The 15,681-nt window shown below is 36.8% G+C and overlaps 1 pseudogene across 1 annotated transcript in view; it reads left to right on the forward strand.

Annotated features, from left to right (window-relative positions):
* LOC143246739 (replication factor C subunit 1-like) overlaps positions 1 to 15,084 on the forward strand; it is an 83,324-nt pseudogene extending 68,240 nt beyond the window's left edge. The window contains exons 20-25 of the transcript XR_013026122.1: positions 2,040 to 2,191; positions 7,727 to 7,842; positions 8,525 to 8,670; positions 10,864 to 11,077; positions 14,083 to 14,280; positions 14,549 to 15,084. The product of XR_013026122.1 is annotated as a replication factor C subunit 1-like (transcript). The remainder of the gene's footprint in view (positions 1 to 2,039; positions 2,192 to 7,726; positions 7,843 to 8,524; positions 8,671 to 10,863; positions 11,078 to 14,082; positions 14,281 to 14,548) is intronic.
* The last annotated feature ends 597 nt before the right edge of the window (positions 15,085 to 15,681 follow it).

The following is a 15,681-nucleotide window of genomic DNA, read 5'->3' on the forward strand; positions in this document are numbered from 1 at the left end:
CACTGACGATTAGGTTCTTCAAGTTTTGTCAGAAACGATCAAAATTCCATTTCTCATTTCACTTCCCTTGTGCTGGGTATCTGTTTTCTTCCCTTTTCTTAGGATTCCACAACTTGCCAGTGTCTCAGAGGTTTTACAGGACCTCCTTACCCAAGAGGCTATAGAAATGTTCCACATCTATCTCTGGGGTTTTACTCTTATCTGTTTTTAGTTCCCACAAAGATTGGAGACTGGAGGTCTGTCATTCATATGTCCTTTCTCAATTTTTCTTACTTCCTATGTTTCAACATGGAATCCTACCTCACTCTTTGGTAAGTGTTTTCTCGAGGTCTGTGGATGACCATGATGAATATATCCAATGTTTATATGCATATTCCTATCTCAGTACAATCGCATCTTTATCTTAAGTTTGTGTATCGATGGATGGAATACCAATTTTGTGCCCTTCAATTTTTGCTGGCTTTTATTCTGTATGTGTTTATTGGGTGATGAGAGCTCTTCATCTTCATGCCCTGGGACTGCATCTCCACTTTTACATAGATGACCTGCACTAGAGTTGGCCAGTCACATTCATCAGCTTCTTCTTGAAGCTGCTCACGTATTCTGATTGAACAAATTGGAGAAGCCTTTCTTGCATCCTTTCCATTATCTTGTACATTGATGTGTCTTTTCAACACTCCAGTTGGAACCAACCTACTCTAGACTCTGTTGTATGGAATTGTCAGTTATGTTGTGTCGTGATTGCTCTCTCATTTTCTGCATGTAAAGTTTTGTTACTTATTGGGATGTGGTTTTCTATGACATTATTTGTCCCCCTTGGTCATACACTCATTCATTCTTTTCATTGGACTCTGCATGATCAATTGAACCTTGCTTGAGATCCCTTGGATACTTTCAGTATCATTTCTCCTTCCCTTGTAGGCAATCTCTTTTGGTGGTTGGGTAAGACTTGCATATCAAGATGATGAGAAATCCATTTTATTAACCTGAAGATGACCTAAGAAGGTTGAAACGTCTTTTTGTGATTAGTTTTAATTAATGTTTCAATACCTTTACCAGCCATCTTTAGAATACAGACTAATATGTGAATGGGAATCTACTTATAGATGCACCTTTTTTGGGCTTGGGTGCTTTGGTCAATCACCAGGAGGCTTCAGGTCATTGGTTTGTTAACAAACAGTTTTTACATACCAATGTCCTACAGCTCCTGGCTATTTATCAAGCTTTGGATTGCTTTCTTACCATTGCCACATATTGTATGGTGATGATTCATTCTGACCATTGAATGGTGGTAGCTTATATCAATCACCAAGGTCAGTATCTCTAAGTTTTCACACACTGGATGTCTTATATTAGTGCACACGCAACACTTTCATTTGATTATATGCTACATCCCAGGTGCTTTCAATCTCATGGCAGATTGTCTATCCCACTTTGACACATTTTACCCAATACAGTAGCTTCTCCATCCTTTTGTAATCAGGTGGCTTTGCAATATGTGATGCTTTTCTTACAGAGATGATTTTACCACTGCCCTCATTCGCCAGTTCCCTCTCTTTTTATTTTTGTTACCTCATTTTCAGGCTTTAGGTATCGATGCTTTCAGCCAGGATTATTCTTGTATGTCTATCCTCCTGTGTGGTTGTTTCCCTTATCCATACCAGGTCCTTCTCAATGTTCCTTGTTGACTTGGTTTCTTTGCTTACTCCATCTCCAGTTATTCGTTCCTGTACCACTTCCCTTCTTATCCAGTCTACTTTGTCAACCCTGGTTACTGGTTCTGGTCCTTGGTGAGTAGATCAGTTTTCTTCTATTGTGTAACCTTTCATTTGACTCAATCCATCAGTCCTTCGTCCATGTAAGTGTATCATCTGATGCTTTCATTTAACTCCAGTAGAGGGAGTACAAAAGGCTTGTGGCATCCACAATAAAAAATGTTTACATACATAGGGAAGTGCCAAACAGGAATAGCCTATCGAAATACATTTTCAGCATGGGAAAATTATAACTTTTCAGAATATGTTGTTTTTTTCCTGCAGGGTCCGTTTGAAGCACTTCGTAGAATCTTTTCTGCAGAAGAAACCAAAAACATGAATATTAATGAGAAAAGCAATTTGTTTTTCCAAGACTACTCGTTAGTGCCCTTGTTTGTACAGGAGAACTACCTCCAAGTCAAACCCTTGGGAGCAAAGTAAGTATACTTAATATTCCATAATGTACCACTTGCATAAAAGTGAAGTTTCTAGTGTCATTCACCTGGGGTACATTTTATATCCCACATTATAACCTTGGATCCTTTTATTTGGTACAGTGTGTTTTATTTTGGGTTCAATTTGTTTTTATTTATGACAAACTATTGTATCAGAAAAGGCATAAGATACCTAAAAGCATGAGACTTTTGTCACCAAAGATCAAAATAACAGATCTAGTATTTGGATTCTACAGACATTTTTTTAACATTATGCTGTTTATGTTTTTTATTACTACTTAGGTAATGCAAATGTTCAGTTTTACACTCAGAACGACCAACAAACATACTAACTAAATTATCACAAGGCCATATACCAGGTGAGACTAGTTTTATACATATAACTCCTGTTCTGCATGAAGCACTCCTAACAAACACTTGCACGTCGTCCACGGGGAAGTAACATTTCTTTTCAAGGGATTATTTTCTCTTTCATTCACTATTACTGCCTAAAATGTTTTCCAGGTAGTGTGCTAATTTTTAAGTGTCAGTTTCACAAGCGATGAAGTTCTAAACCACCTAATCTTTAAACAAGACGTATCGCATCTGTGAACAACCAAACTGAAATCAATAATTACGCCATGATGTGAGCCATCAAAAAACAAAAGAATCCTTAGCAAAGTAACAAATCCTGACCTGTGATAATTAATAATTAATTATAATAATTATCAAAAGAGGGCTGAGACACAACCTGTGACATTACCCTTAAACCAAGGAAATTATATTACAGGAACATGACAACTATAAAAACTTCTGTCTATCTTTAGATAAATCCAGACCTGGGCACTTTCAAATTTTGGCAGAAATTTAAATCTGTCACAAACAACAAGTCAAAACCATAAATATAATTCAGTATAACAACAACACTACCAATACGAAAGAGTCTGAACTTTTTCCCCAATATTTTGAAAGTAACTTTGTAACACCAAACCTCACCTAGTTTGGTATATAGCATTTCAACAATGAAAATCAACACCTCCCCCTCACCCTGAAGGTCTTCGTTTATATATCACAAATTTCTGGTTCTTATTATTTGTGTACCCACTCTGTAACTTCAATATAAATCAAAATCAATGTTGTGTAAATAAAACACAAGGTCCTCGGAAGAGGGCAGAATAGTCAACTGAAAAACTGTCCAACACAATAACAACAATTTGTCATTACTATCAGGATATTATCCATTTATTTGGAATTCAGTTAATCTTAAACTAATCTACAAGAGAAGTAGTAACCATTAGTTACACATGTGTTAGTTTGCTAAACATCCTTGATGATTTGATGGAAAAGTTAATCACAAACCAGTTTAATGTTAACCTAGAAACCAACAATATTATTAACAATATATATTATTCAAACATAAAATTTAGACAAGCTACTGATCGTCTAGTTAAATATAACCATTTAATACATTCTCAACAGACAACATAAAATCGTAGCTTTTTAGACATCCAAAAAGCCTTTGATTAGGTATGGTACAACGGACTAATCAGTTGTCACTTATCTGTTTTTTTACTCTGGATGTCCATCTGAAGTCAAGATCAACAATATGACCTCCAGGCCCTTCACATTCATAGATGATGTCCCCCAAGCACAAAATTATGCAGTAATGCCCTCAAATTAATAAATAATTAATTAAATTTGTAGATGATATTAAAGTCTTCAATGTTGCTAACTAAGGAAGTGAATACTAGTTTACCAAATGATTTACACCATTTACTGAGTTGGATGAATAAATGGCAGATGGATTTTAATTATAATAAATGTAAGTTAATATATGTGGGTTATTATAATTTGAATTATAAGTATAATTTGGATGGAAATAATCTTAAAATTGTTAGGAACAAATGGGATATTGGTGTAACAGTCAGTCAGTCTATAAAGATATTCGGTAGTGTGCTGTTGCTAGTGTTAAGGTAAAAACGATTTTACATTGTATCTACAGAAATATTGAAAACAAGTCTAAAAAGCTCATAATTTTAATTTTACAGGTTATGGGTTAGGCCACATTTAGAGTAACATGTTCAATCTTGGGCTCCTTACTATAGGAAAGACATTGAATTCTTTGAAAGGGTTCAGAGACGGATAACTAGAAAGGTGCCTTTGATGGGAGGGGTTGTCACAAGGAGAGGCTGTAATCTCAAACTGTTTCCCTCTTATAAAAACAAAAGTTGGGTGACCTGATTTAGGCGTTTAAGATTGTTGAGGGAACTGATAGTGTTATAGGAAAATAAATAAAAGTAGAAAACAGTTTCTAATCTCGAGTTAATCCTTAATGATTCAGACATTGATCAGGTAAAATATTCAGTGTCTCATCATTGGGGTACTTTCATTATTCTCCACAGCAAAATTATTTTCATTGGATCTCTAGATGCCCACCCTGGGAAGGACTGCTTCACTTATTGGATCTATAGATGCCCACCCTGGGAAGGACTGCTTCACTTATTGAATCTATAGATGCCCACCCTGGGATGGACTGCTTCACTTATTGGATCTATAGATCCCCACCCTGGGATGGACTACTTCACTTATTGGATCTATAGATGCCCACCCTGGGATGGACTGCTTCACTTATTGGATCTATGGATACCCACCCTGGGATGGACTGCTTCACTTATTGGATCTATGGATGCCCACCCTGGGATGGACTGCTTCACTTATTGGATCTATAGATGCCCACCCTGGGATGGACTGCTTCACTTATTGGGTCTATAGATGCCCACCCTGGGATGGACTGCTTCACTTATTGGATCTATAGATGCCCACCCTGGGATGGACTGCTTCACTTATTGGATCTATAGATGCCCACCCTGGGATGGACTGCTTCACTTATTGGATCTATAGATGCCCACCCTGGGATGGACTGCTTCACTTATTGGATCTATATATGCCCGCCCTGGGATGGACTGCTTCACTTCATATTCTGTGTTCAAAATTTAAATTACATTTTTATGTATTAATTTGACCAAAGCTATTTAAGTTTCACCATCAATCTTAATAAATTGAAAACCATTTAAAAGTTACTGTCTTTGCTGGTTTTAGATGTGTATGTGCCCTATCATGAGTTAAATAATTGCTTCAGACCCTAATGATCAATCTTGTTTATACAACTTGGGTCTGGATATCCAGTTTTGGTTCCTTCAGGCTCCACACTACCTTCGTCAACAGCTGTGTGTTATATGGATATCCTTTGTACAGTGTTGGTTCCTTCAGTCTCCACACTACCTTCGTCAACAGCTGTATGTTATATTCCAACCTTGACATACATGGAGCAGCCTTCTTCAGTTTCAATATCAACCTTTCTTTCTTTCTTCCTGTTTTCAGTTCCCTGCTGTCTCCATGGAACAGCCTTCTTCAGTTTCAGTATCAACCTTTCTTTCTTTCTTCCTGTTTTCAGTTCCCTGCTGTCTCCATGGAACAGCCTTCTTCAGTTTCAGTATCAACCTCTCTTTCTTTCCTTCTTGTTTTCAGCTCCCTGCTGTCTCCATGGAACAGCCTTCTTCAGTTTCAGTATCAACCTTTCTTTCTTTCTTCCTGTTTTCAGTTCCCTGCTGTCTCCATGGAACAGCCTTCTTCAGTTCAGTATCAACCTTTCTTTCTTTCTTCCTGTTTTCAGTTCCTGTGTCTCCATGGAACAGCCTTCTTCAGTTTCAGTATCAACCTCTCTTTCTTTCTTCCTGTTTTCAGCTCCCTGCTGTCTCCATGGAGCAGCCTTCTTCAGTTTCAGTATCAACCTCTCTTTCTTTCTTCCTGTTTTCAGTTCCCTGCTGTCTCCATGGAACAGCCTTCTTCAGTTTCAGTATCAACCTTTCTTTCTTTCTTCCTGTTTTCAGTTCCCTGCTGTCTCCATGGAACAGCCTTCTTCAGTTTCAGTATCAACCTCTCTTTCTTTCTTCCTGTTTTCAGCTCCCTGCTGTCTCCATGGAACAGCCTACTTCAGTTTCAGTATCAACCTCTCTTTCTTTCTTCCTGTTTTCAGCTCCCTGCTGTCTCCATGGAGCAGCCTTCTTCAGTTTCAGTATCAACCTCTCTTTCTTTCTTCCTGTTTTCAGCTCCCTGCTGTCTCCATGGAACAGCCTACTTCAGTTTCAGTATCAACCTCTTTTTCTTTCTTCCTGTTTTCAACTCCCTGATGTCTCCATGGAGCAGCCTTCTTCAGTTTCAGTATCAACCACTCTTTCTTTCCTTCTTGTTTTCAGCTCCCTGCTGTCTCCATGGAGCAGCCTTCTTCAGTTTCAGTATCAACCTCTCTTTCTTTCTAACTGTTTTCAGCTCCCTGCTGTCTCCATGGAACAGCCTACTTCAGTTTCAGTATCAACCTCTCTTTCTTTCTTCCTGTTTTCAGCTCCCTGATGTCTCCATGGAGCAGCCTTCTTCAGTTTCAGTATCAACCTCTCTTTCTTTCTTCCTGTTTTCAGCTCCCTGATGTCTCCATGGAGCAGCCTTCTTCAGTTTCAGTATCAACTTCTCTTTCTTTCTTTCTTTTTCAGTTCCTGCTGTCTCCATGGAGCAGCCTTCTTCAGTTTCAGTATCAACCTTTCTTTCTTTCTTATTTTCATCTCCCTTCTGTCTCCATGGAGCAACCTTCTTCAGTTTCAGTATCAATCTTTCTTCCTGTTTTTAGCTCCCTGCTATCTCAGTTTATCCCTGACATTTACTACAAGATGTCAACTGTTCATTTTTATCTTATTCATTAACCATGATTGTGAATTTTGTAATTTAACAACATTTAGTTTCATGTTATTTCTTTGTAGTTATGTTAGTTGTTCAACTGAACTTTCACAAATAGGGTGAATAGGAAATTACAGTTTGACTGCCTCTGGTTACCTTTCAGGCTCCTTTTGGACTTAAAAAATGTTCTTTGTACACACTGCTAGTTAAGCATGATAGGCTATACGTCATACAGCTAGCACACAACTCTTTGTGCAGAACATTCATTGTATGAGCATTCATAGTAACAGTGCTTGTGGATGGTCTGTTCATAGTTTTTTGAAAGTTCTGCTCAGTTAAGAAACACTTAGATCAGTTTATATGGAATCAAACTTTTAATGGCTCTTTTGATTTTAAGAAGTCATCCTGGCTTCCTAGCAGGGACATATCAACTAATTACAGACTCTGCACTGATTGACATTCGAGTTGTTGTAACCACTGACTGTGTGATAGCCCAAATGAGATTGTAACCACTGACCGTGACAGTGAAATGTTACCTTAACCACTGATCGTGACAGTCGAAATGTTACCTTAACCACTGACCGTGACAGTCTAAATGTTATCTTAACCAATGACTCTGCCACTTCAAATCATATCTGAACCATAATAATCCAAATGGTATCTTAACCATTGACTATGAAACTCAATTATTATGCTAAATATGTTTTTATGTACAGAAAAGATTACATTCATGTTTCAGTACCACCATGACTCATCACTATTTACTGAGAAACAGTTCATCCATATCAAAACTTAATTATCTGTTTCCAGAGGAGATATCAAGAAACATCTCCACTTAGTAAGTGGGACAGCAGATAATCTCTGTGATGGAGACCTTGTAGAAAAACTGATTGGAGAGGGGGAACTGGAGTTTACTTCCACTGGAGGTGAGGTTCAAAATCTTCTGTTTTCATAAACGTTTTGTTATTTTATCAAGATAAACAATTTTCAATCACTTCAGGTCTTTGTTCTTAAGAAGGTTTTTATTGTTGGAACTGAGACTATATCTTTAGACTACACTATAAGTTACATTTTACTGTCCACTGAATACACTGATCAGACACTATATGTTTAGACTACATTGTTAGTTAGGTTTTACTGTCCACTGAATAAACTGATCAGACACTATATGTTTAGACTGAATAAACATTATATGTTTAGTTAGTTAGGTTTTACTGTCCACTGAATACACTGATCAGACACTATGTTTAGACTACATTGTTTGTTTGGTTTTACTGCCCACTGAATATGCTGATCAGACACTATATGTTTAGACTACATTGTTTGTTAGGTTTTACTGTCCACTGAATACACTGATCAGACACTATATGTTTAAACTACATTGTTATATTTCTCATTATTGTCCATTATCTAACTGAAGAATTTGGTAACTTTGAGTATTTTTTTAAACTTTAAGCTTTCAAAGATTTCCAGATATGTACATACAAAATATTCTGAAGCAAGTATTGCAAGTAAAAATAGGCTTAGCACATTTCAGAATATTTATTTTCTTTTATCAATGTTTTGATTTTTATCATTTGCTGTATTATGTGATATTTTAATTTTCAGGCTATCTTTGCTTCAGTGATACCTGGAGATATAATGAAAGGCTATCTAACCCAGATGATTAACTTTCCATCGTGGTTAGGAAAGAATTCATCACGCAACAAAATGGATAGACTGCTCCAGGAACTACAGACTCACATGAGAATGAGGTGAGAAGAGATCAGAAGGGATACATGTCACTTAACGTATTTCACCTCATCAGAAATGATACATGCCACTTATCGTATTTCACCTCATCAGAAGAGATACATGCCACTTATCGTATTTCACCACATCAGAAAGGATACATGTCACTTATCGTATTTCACCTCATCAGAAGAGATACATGTCACTTATCGAAGAGATATTTCACCTCATCAGAAGAGATACATGTCACTTATCGTATTTCACCACATCAGAAAGGATACATGTCACTTATCGTATTTCACCTCATCAGAAGAGATACATGCCACTTATCGTCATTTCACCTCATCAGAAGAGATACATGTCACTTATCGTATTTCACCTCATCAGAAGAGATACATGTCACTTATCGTTATTTCACCACATCAGAAGAGATACATGTCACTTATCGTATTTCACCTCATCAGAAAGGATACATGCCACTTATCGTATTTCACCATATCAGAAAGGATACATGTCACTTATCGTATTTCACCATATCAGAAAGGATACATGTCACTTATCGTATTTCACCTCATCAGAAAGGATACATGTCACTTATCGTATTTCACCTCATCAGAAAGGATACATGTCACTTATCGTATTTCACCTCATCAGAAGAGATACATGCCACTTATCGTATTTCACCTCATCAGAAGAGATACATGTCACTTATCGTATTTCACCACATCAGAAGAGATACATGTCACTTATCGTATTTCACCTCATCAGAAAGGATACATGCCACTTATCGTATTTCACCATATCAGAAAGGATACATGCCACTTATCGTATTTCACCATATCAGAAAGGATACATGTCACTTATCGTATTTCACCATATCAGAAGAGATACATGCCACTTATCGTATTTCACCTCATCAGAAAGGATACATGCCACTTATCGTATTTCACCTCATCAGAAAGGATACATGCCACTTATCGTATTTCACCATATCAGAAAGGATACATGCCACTTATCGTATTTCACCTCATCAGAAAGGATACATGCCACTTATCGTATTTCACCTCATCAGAAAAGATACATGCCACTTATCGTATTTCACCTCATCAGAAGGGATACATGCCACTTATCGTATTTCACCTCATCAGAAAGGATACATGCCACTTATCGTATTTCACCACATCAGAAAGGATACATGTCACTTATCGTATTTCACCACATCAGAAAGGATACATGTCAGTTATCGTATTTCACCACATCAGAAAGGATACATGTCACTTATCGTATTTCACCACATCAGAAAGGATACATGTCACTTATCGTATTTCACCTCATCAGAAAGGATACATGTCACTTATCGTATTTCACCTCATCAGAAGAGATACATGCCACTTATCGTATTTCACCTCATCAGAAGAGATACATGTCACTTATCGTATTTCATCACATCAGAAAGGGTACATGTCACTTATCGTATTTCACCACATCAGAAGGGATACATGTCACTTATCGTATTTCACCTCATCAGAAAGGATACATGTCACTTATCGTATTTCACCTCATCAGAAAGGATACATGCCACTTATCGTATTTCACCACATCAGAAAGGATACATGTCACTTATCGTATTTCACCACATCAGAAAGGATACATGTCACTTATCGTATTTCACCACATCAGAAAGGATACATGTCACATATCGTATTTCACCACATCAGAAAGGATACATGTCACATATCGTATTTCATCACATCAGAAAGGATACATGCCACTTATCGTATTTCACCTCATCAGAAAGGATACCTCACTTATCGTATTTCACCATATCAGAAAGGATACATGTCACTTATCGTATTTCACCATATCAGAAAGGATACATGTCACTTATCGTATTTCACCTCATCAGAAAGGATACATGCCACTTATCGTATTTCACCTCATCAGAAAGGATACGTCACTTATCGTATTTCACCTCATCAGAAGAGATACATCTGGTTTAACTTGCTGTCATTAGGTGTAAAACAGTGTTTTAATGCTAAACAGTATTTTCCTTTATGGAATATATTTCTGTGTAAGAAATTCATTATGAAACATTCAAACTTTTTTTTTTTACAAATTTTGCTATTAACTTGTAAGTATTCAATTGAGAAAAGTATGTTACATTCTGTTGCTGTACTTTTTCATTTTTAATCAACTTTGAAAAATTTCTACCTCAGAGTATCAGCCAACAAAACGGGGTTGAATTTAGAATATCTTGCTGCATTGAGAGATTCTTTAAGTCGTCCATTAATTGAAAAGGAAATGGAAGGAGTAAGAGATGTGCTGGATGTTCTTGAGTTTTATTGTTTGTTGAAAGAAGACGTTGACAGTATTATGGAGCTCTCTACTTGGCCCGGACAGAAAGATCCCATGTCTAAAGTTAACCCAAAGGTAAGTTTGAATATACTCCCATTGGATTAATTCATTAGAATAAAATGTAAGTACTACATTATTTATGGACAGTAAGGTATAACTACTATCGTGGTAATTGTTTGTCCTATCTTCTGTGTTATAAAAATATACTCTAAATGACAAAACCCTTTTGTGTTGTGCTACTTCTAACATTACCTATGGCTTATAACAGCAATTGTGAAGTTGAGTCATCAGTATTACTTTTGTTAATTACAATACTTATCAGTTGTAGTCTCTCACAGGATAATACACAAACTGGATTTGAATCATTTGTCACCATATTTGGACCTAACTCTTTGTAGAACATGATCTTGGGGTTTTAATTCTCCAGAGACTTTCAGTAATGGTTAGGATATAATCTAGTTTCTCAGCTACTGTCAGCAGTGTCTAGAACAGTGGTGCACAAAGTCCGGCCCGTGAGGAGTCGCCAAATGGCCCGCAATGTCCAACGGGAAAGTCAAACATAGAGAGTTTGTGCCTGCGCGAAGATTAAGCGCTATAGAAGAATATGCATTAGATTAGATACTTGATGGTTCCATATTTGTGTCAAGCAATAAAGAAAAGTTAATAAGAAAATCTCGTTAACATATAGGCATTTAATCTTTGGCTTAATGATGTAATATTTCTGTAATTATGAAATCTCACGCGTTCCAATTGTTTTTCGAGATTTACTTACGAGCCCTATTTTGATATTATTTCATAACAAAAATGGCAGCTAATCGTAAAAGAAAAGTTGACAACAAAAACCGGCAGTTTCATGATGACTGACTGTTCAATACTCTTTTGTTCAACAACAGAAGAACGTAATTTGTCTGCTGTGTCATTCGACAGTAGCAGTGGAGAAGGTATGTAATATAAAGCGTCATTATGAGTCAAAGCATTAAGATTTCCACAACGTTGTCGGTGATGAACAAACAGCTCAAATTGAATCTCTGCAGTGGTTGCTGAATCACCTGCAGAACATTTTCTCAAAGCAGTCAGCAGATTTAGGCGCTGTATGTGAGGTCAATTACGATATTTCTTTGACAGCAAAATCTGGCCGACCGTTCAATGATGTTGATTTTGTCAAGCAATGTATGATTACTGAAAATTTGTGTCTGGAAGCAGTTCGCAAGCTACAGACGGTGGCTTTGAATCGTATGACAGTTCAATGAAGAATTTCACACCTCTCAACAGACGTGACAAGGTAGCTTACAAATAAAGCAACCAACTTTGTCTTCTTCTCTTTGGCAGCAGACGAGTCCACTGACATCAGTTCAACAGCACAGCTACTAGTTTTTGTTCATGGTGTGTCATCGTCTTTTGATATCACAAAGGAACTAATCGGCATGGGTTCCATGAAGGGTCAGACAACTGGGTCTGCTCTATTCGAGGAGACAGTACGACTGTGTAGTTGTATTTCATTGGATTTCACAAAACTGGTAAGTGTGACAACTGATGGAGCACCAGCCATGACCAAAAAAAGTAGTGGGCTGGTAGCACTGTTGATGAAGCGTTGAGGAAAGCAGAACAAACAGTTGGTGAAGTTGCACTGTATTATTCACCAACAGAACCTGTGCAGTAAAGAACTTGGTTTTCAGGCACTGATGGCATTAGTGACAAAAACCATTAATTTCATCAAATCACAAGGGCTCAATCACCATCAGTTTCAAAGTCTTCTTGAAGAAATTGATTCAGACTATGGTGACCTTGTGTATCACTGTGAAGTATGCTGGCTGAGTCGAGGGAAGATGCTCAGAAGATTCTGGGAGTTAAATGATGAGGTGATAGAATTCCTGAGAAGCAAGAACAAAGACACAGAAGTGATTTCCATGACTGATCCAGCATGGCAAGCTGCTTTGACCTTTCTGGTCGACATGACACGACACTTGAATGATCTGAATTTGAAGTTGCAAGGCAAAAACAAGCTTGTCTGTCAGCTTGCAAATCATATCTCAGCTTTCAGGACAAAGATGCAGTTATTCTGGCAGCAAGCAATATCAGGCATCTTCGTGCACTTTCCCACTTTTCAGTCACAGCTACAGAAGAATCAGGACATTGACACACAAGTTTATGTTGGGAAGCTAGATACCTTGATTCAATCCTTCAACTCATGGTTTCATGACTTTGACCAATGCAGATTGTTGATGAAACTTTTTGCTGATCTGTTCAGTGTGTCAGTGGATGACTTGTCAGCAGAATATCAGCTCAAACTTACTGATGTCCAGGCATCTGATGAACTGCGTGCTATTTACCAAGAAAACAGTTTGCTTGACTTCTACAAAATGTTGCCTTATACATTTGCTAATCTGAAAGAGAACGCACTTGTCCACACCAGCATGTTTGGCGCCACGTACAGCCTTTCTCGCATACGAAACTGAACAAAAACAACACTCACAATCGGTTGACTGATGATCATCTGGAAGCAGTCTTGCGTCTTTCAACGTCAAACATCAAACCGGACATTTCTAAGCTCATAGATGACATGCAGCACCATCCATCGCACTGACTTTGTGACAGTTGACGTATTATAACATTTCTTAGAATAATGTGCAAACTCTTTGATATAATCATTATTTGTGTGTTCTTACGTGTGATGTCTGTGTTGTGTGAAACAACTGTGGGACGATTTTAATCTTCACTTTTTTGTGGCCACTGACTCAAAAACTTTATGCACCACTGGTCTAGAATATAAACTGTGCATCTCAGGATGGCTGGTACAGGTATTAACACTTTTACTAATGTCACTGATGTGTTGTTCTCTTCTTTAACTAGACAATAACTAGAGACTATATAACAATAAACTGGCTTTCCAGGGATTTGAGCAGTGGCTTAGTGTATGGCCACAGATAACTTTTTATTGTAATATAGTCTCTAGTTATTGTGTTCACAAGGAATACTGGTTGGTGTTTCCACAAAAGACTTGAGAAATAATTTTTAGTTTTTAATCATAATTTAATATTTTGAAGAAATTATAATTCTGCTTGGTTTTACTCTAACAACAGGTAAAAGCTGCCTTTACCCGAACATACAATAAGGAAGGTATAAAAACCCCATATGCTGTCACTAAGACAAAGAAATCAAAAAGAGGAGCAGTGAAGATGGACTCTGATCTTCTGGCCGAAGAAAACGATGATGAAACAATGAACAATGAAGGAGAAAGTGAGGATAATGAAGATATAACTTCTGATGCTATGGTTAAAGTAAGTTGAATATCTTGTACAAGGTTTTACTTACTACAGGCACGGAATATGTTTTTGTAGTTGATCAATGTTCATATGTGTATTTGCTGGTTTCAATTACTAAAAGTAACTTCATATATTGTAGAACTAATTCATTGTGTCACAACTTGGTCTTGCTGAATTTATCAATGTACAGTTTGACCTAACAAATATTCTATTGTTTTTTTGGGAGATATTGTTCTGTCACAGTCCTGTCTTACTAAACGGTAATTATATCTAATTTCTACAGGTTAAGAAACATAATAAACAGGATACAATGGAAGATAAGCCATCTTCTTCTAAGGGCAAAGGAAGAGGGAAGACAACTGGTCGTGGAAGATGTAGAGACAAATCGGGACTGAAGTAATAGGATTTCATTCTTTAATAATTTTGTGGCTCAGAGGAACAACAGTGACCTTTATTTTCCTATCATTCAATCCATGGTCATTTAGAGAAATATTCAGAAAATTCTAAACAATATGTAGTTTAATAACTTCTTTGATTTATGTAACTGTGTACCATATTTGTCTCCAGAAACAGTTCAGTGAAACTCCTAATTCGTTATTTACCACTTCCTTTTCTGTTTTACAAATTATTGTAATTATTTTGTGCTAACTACAGTTTTTGGAAAACCACAAGAAGGTTCATTTCAGTTAGTTGTAACAAATAGAACAAAGAAGATGATTTGTCAGATGTTTGTGCATCATCTAGTTAAGAACCAGAACTTGTTCATTAAATTGTGTAAAAAATGTTGATTAGACCCTGTAATAAAAATTTATACAAACATTGTGAAGTATATGTAATAAATAAAAAAGTGTCTGTTTATAAACAGTTTTCTCAAGGATCCAGGTAGGATCTTTAGATGGTTAACAAGACTGTGATAAGATATATTGTGTAACCTAGCTTCTCATGTCTTTACACCAACTGTTAGTCTGATAACATACAAGACACAGTGATAAGATATATTCTATAACCTAGCTTCTCATCTCTTTACACCAACTGTTAGTGTGATAACATACAAGACACAGTGATAAGATATATTCTATAACCTAGCTTCTCATCTCTTTACACCAACTGTTAGTGTGATAACATACAAGACACAGTGATAAGATATATTCTATAACCTAGCTTCTCATCTCTTTACACCAACTGTTAGTGTGATAACACACAAGACACAGTGATAAGATATATAATATATAACCTAGCTTCTCATGTCTTTACACCAACTGTTAGTGTGATAACACACAAGACACAGTGATAAGATATATTCTATAACCTAGCTTCTCATCTCTTTACACCAACTGTTAGTGTGATAACATACAAGACACGGTGATAAGATATATTCTATAACCTAGCTTCTCATCTCTTTACACCAACTGTTAG

The sequence above is a fragment of the Tachypleus tridentatus genome, chromosome 3 (assembly GCF_004210375.1).
Source record: "Tachypleus tridentatus isolate NWPU-2018 chromosome 3, ASM421037v1, whole genome shotgun sequence".
Lineage (NCBI taxonomy): Eukaryota > Metazoa > Arthropoda > Merostomata > Xiphosura > Limulidae > Tachypleus > Tachypleus tridentatus.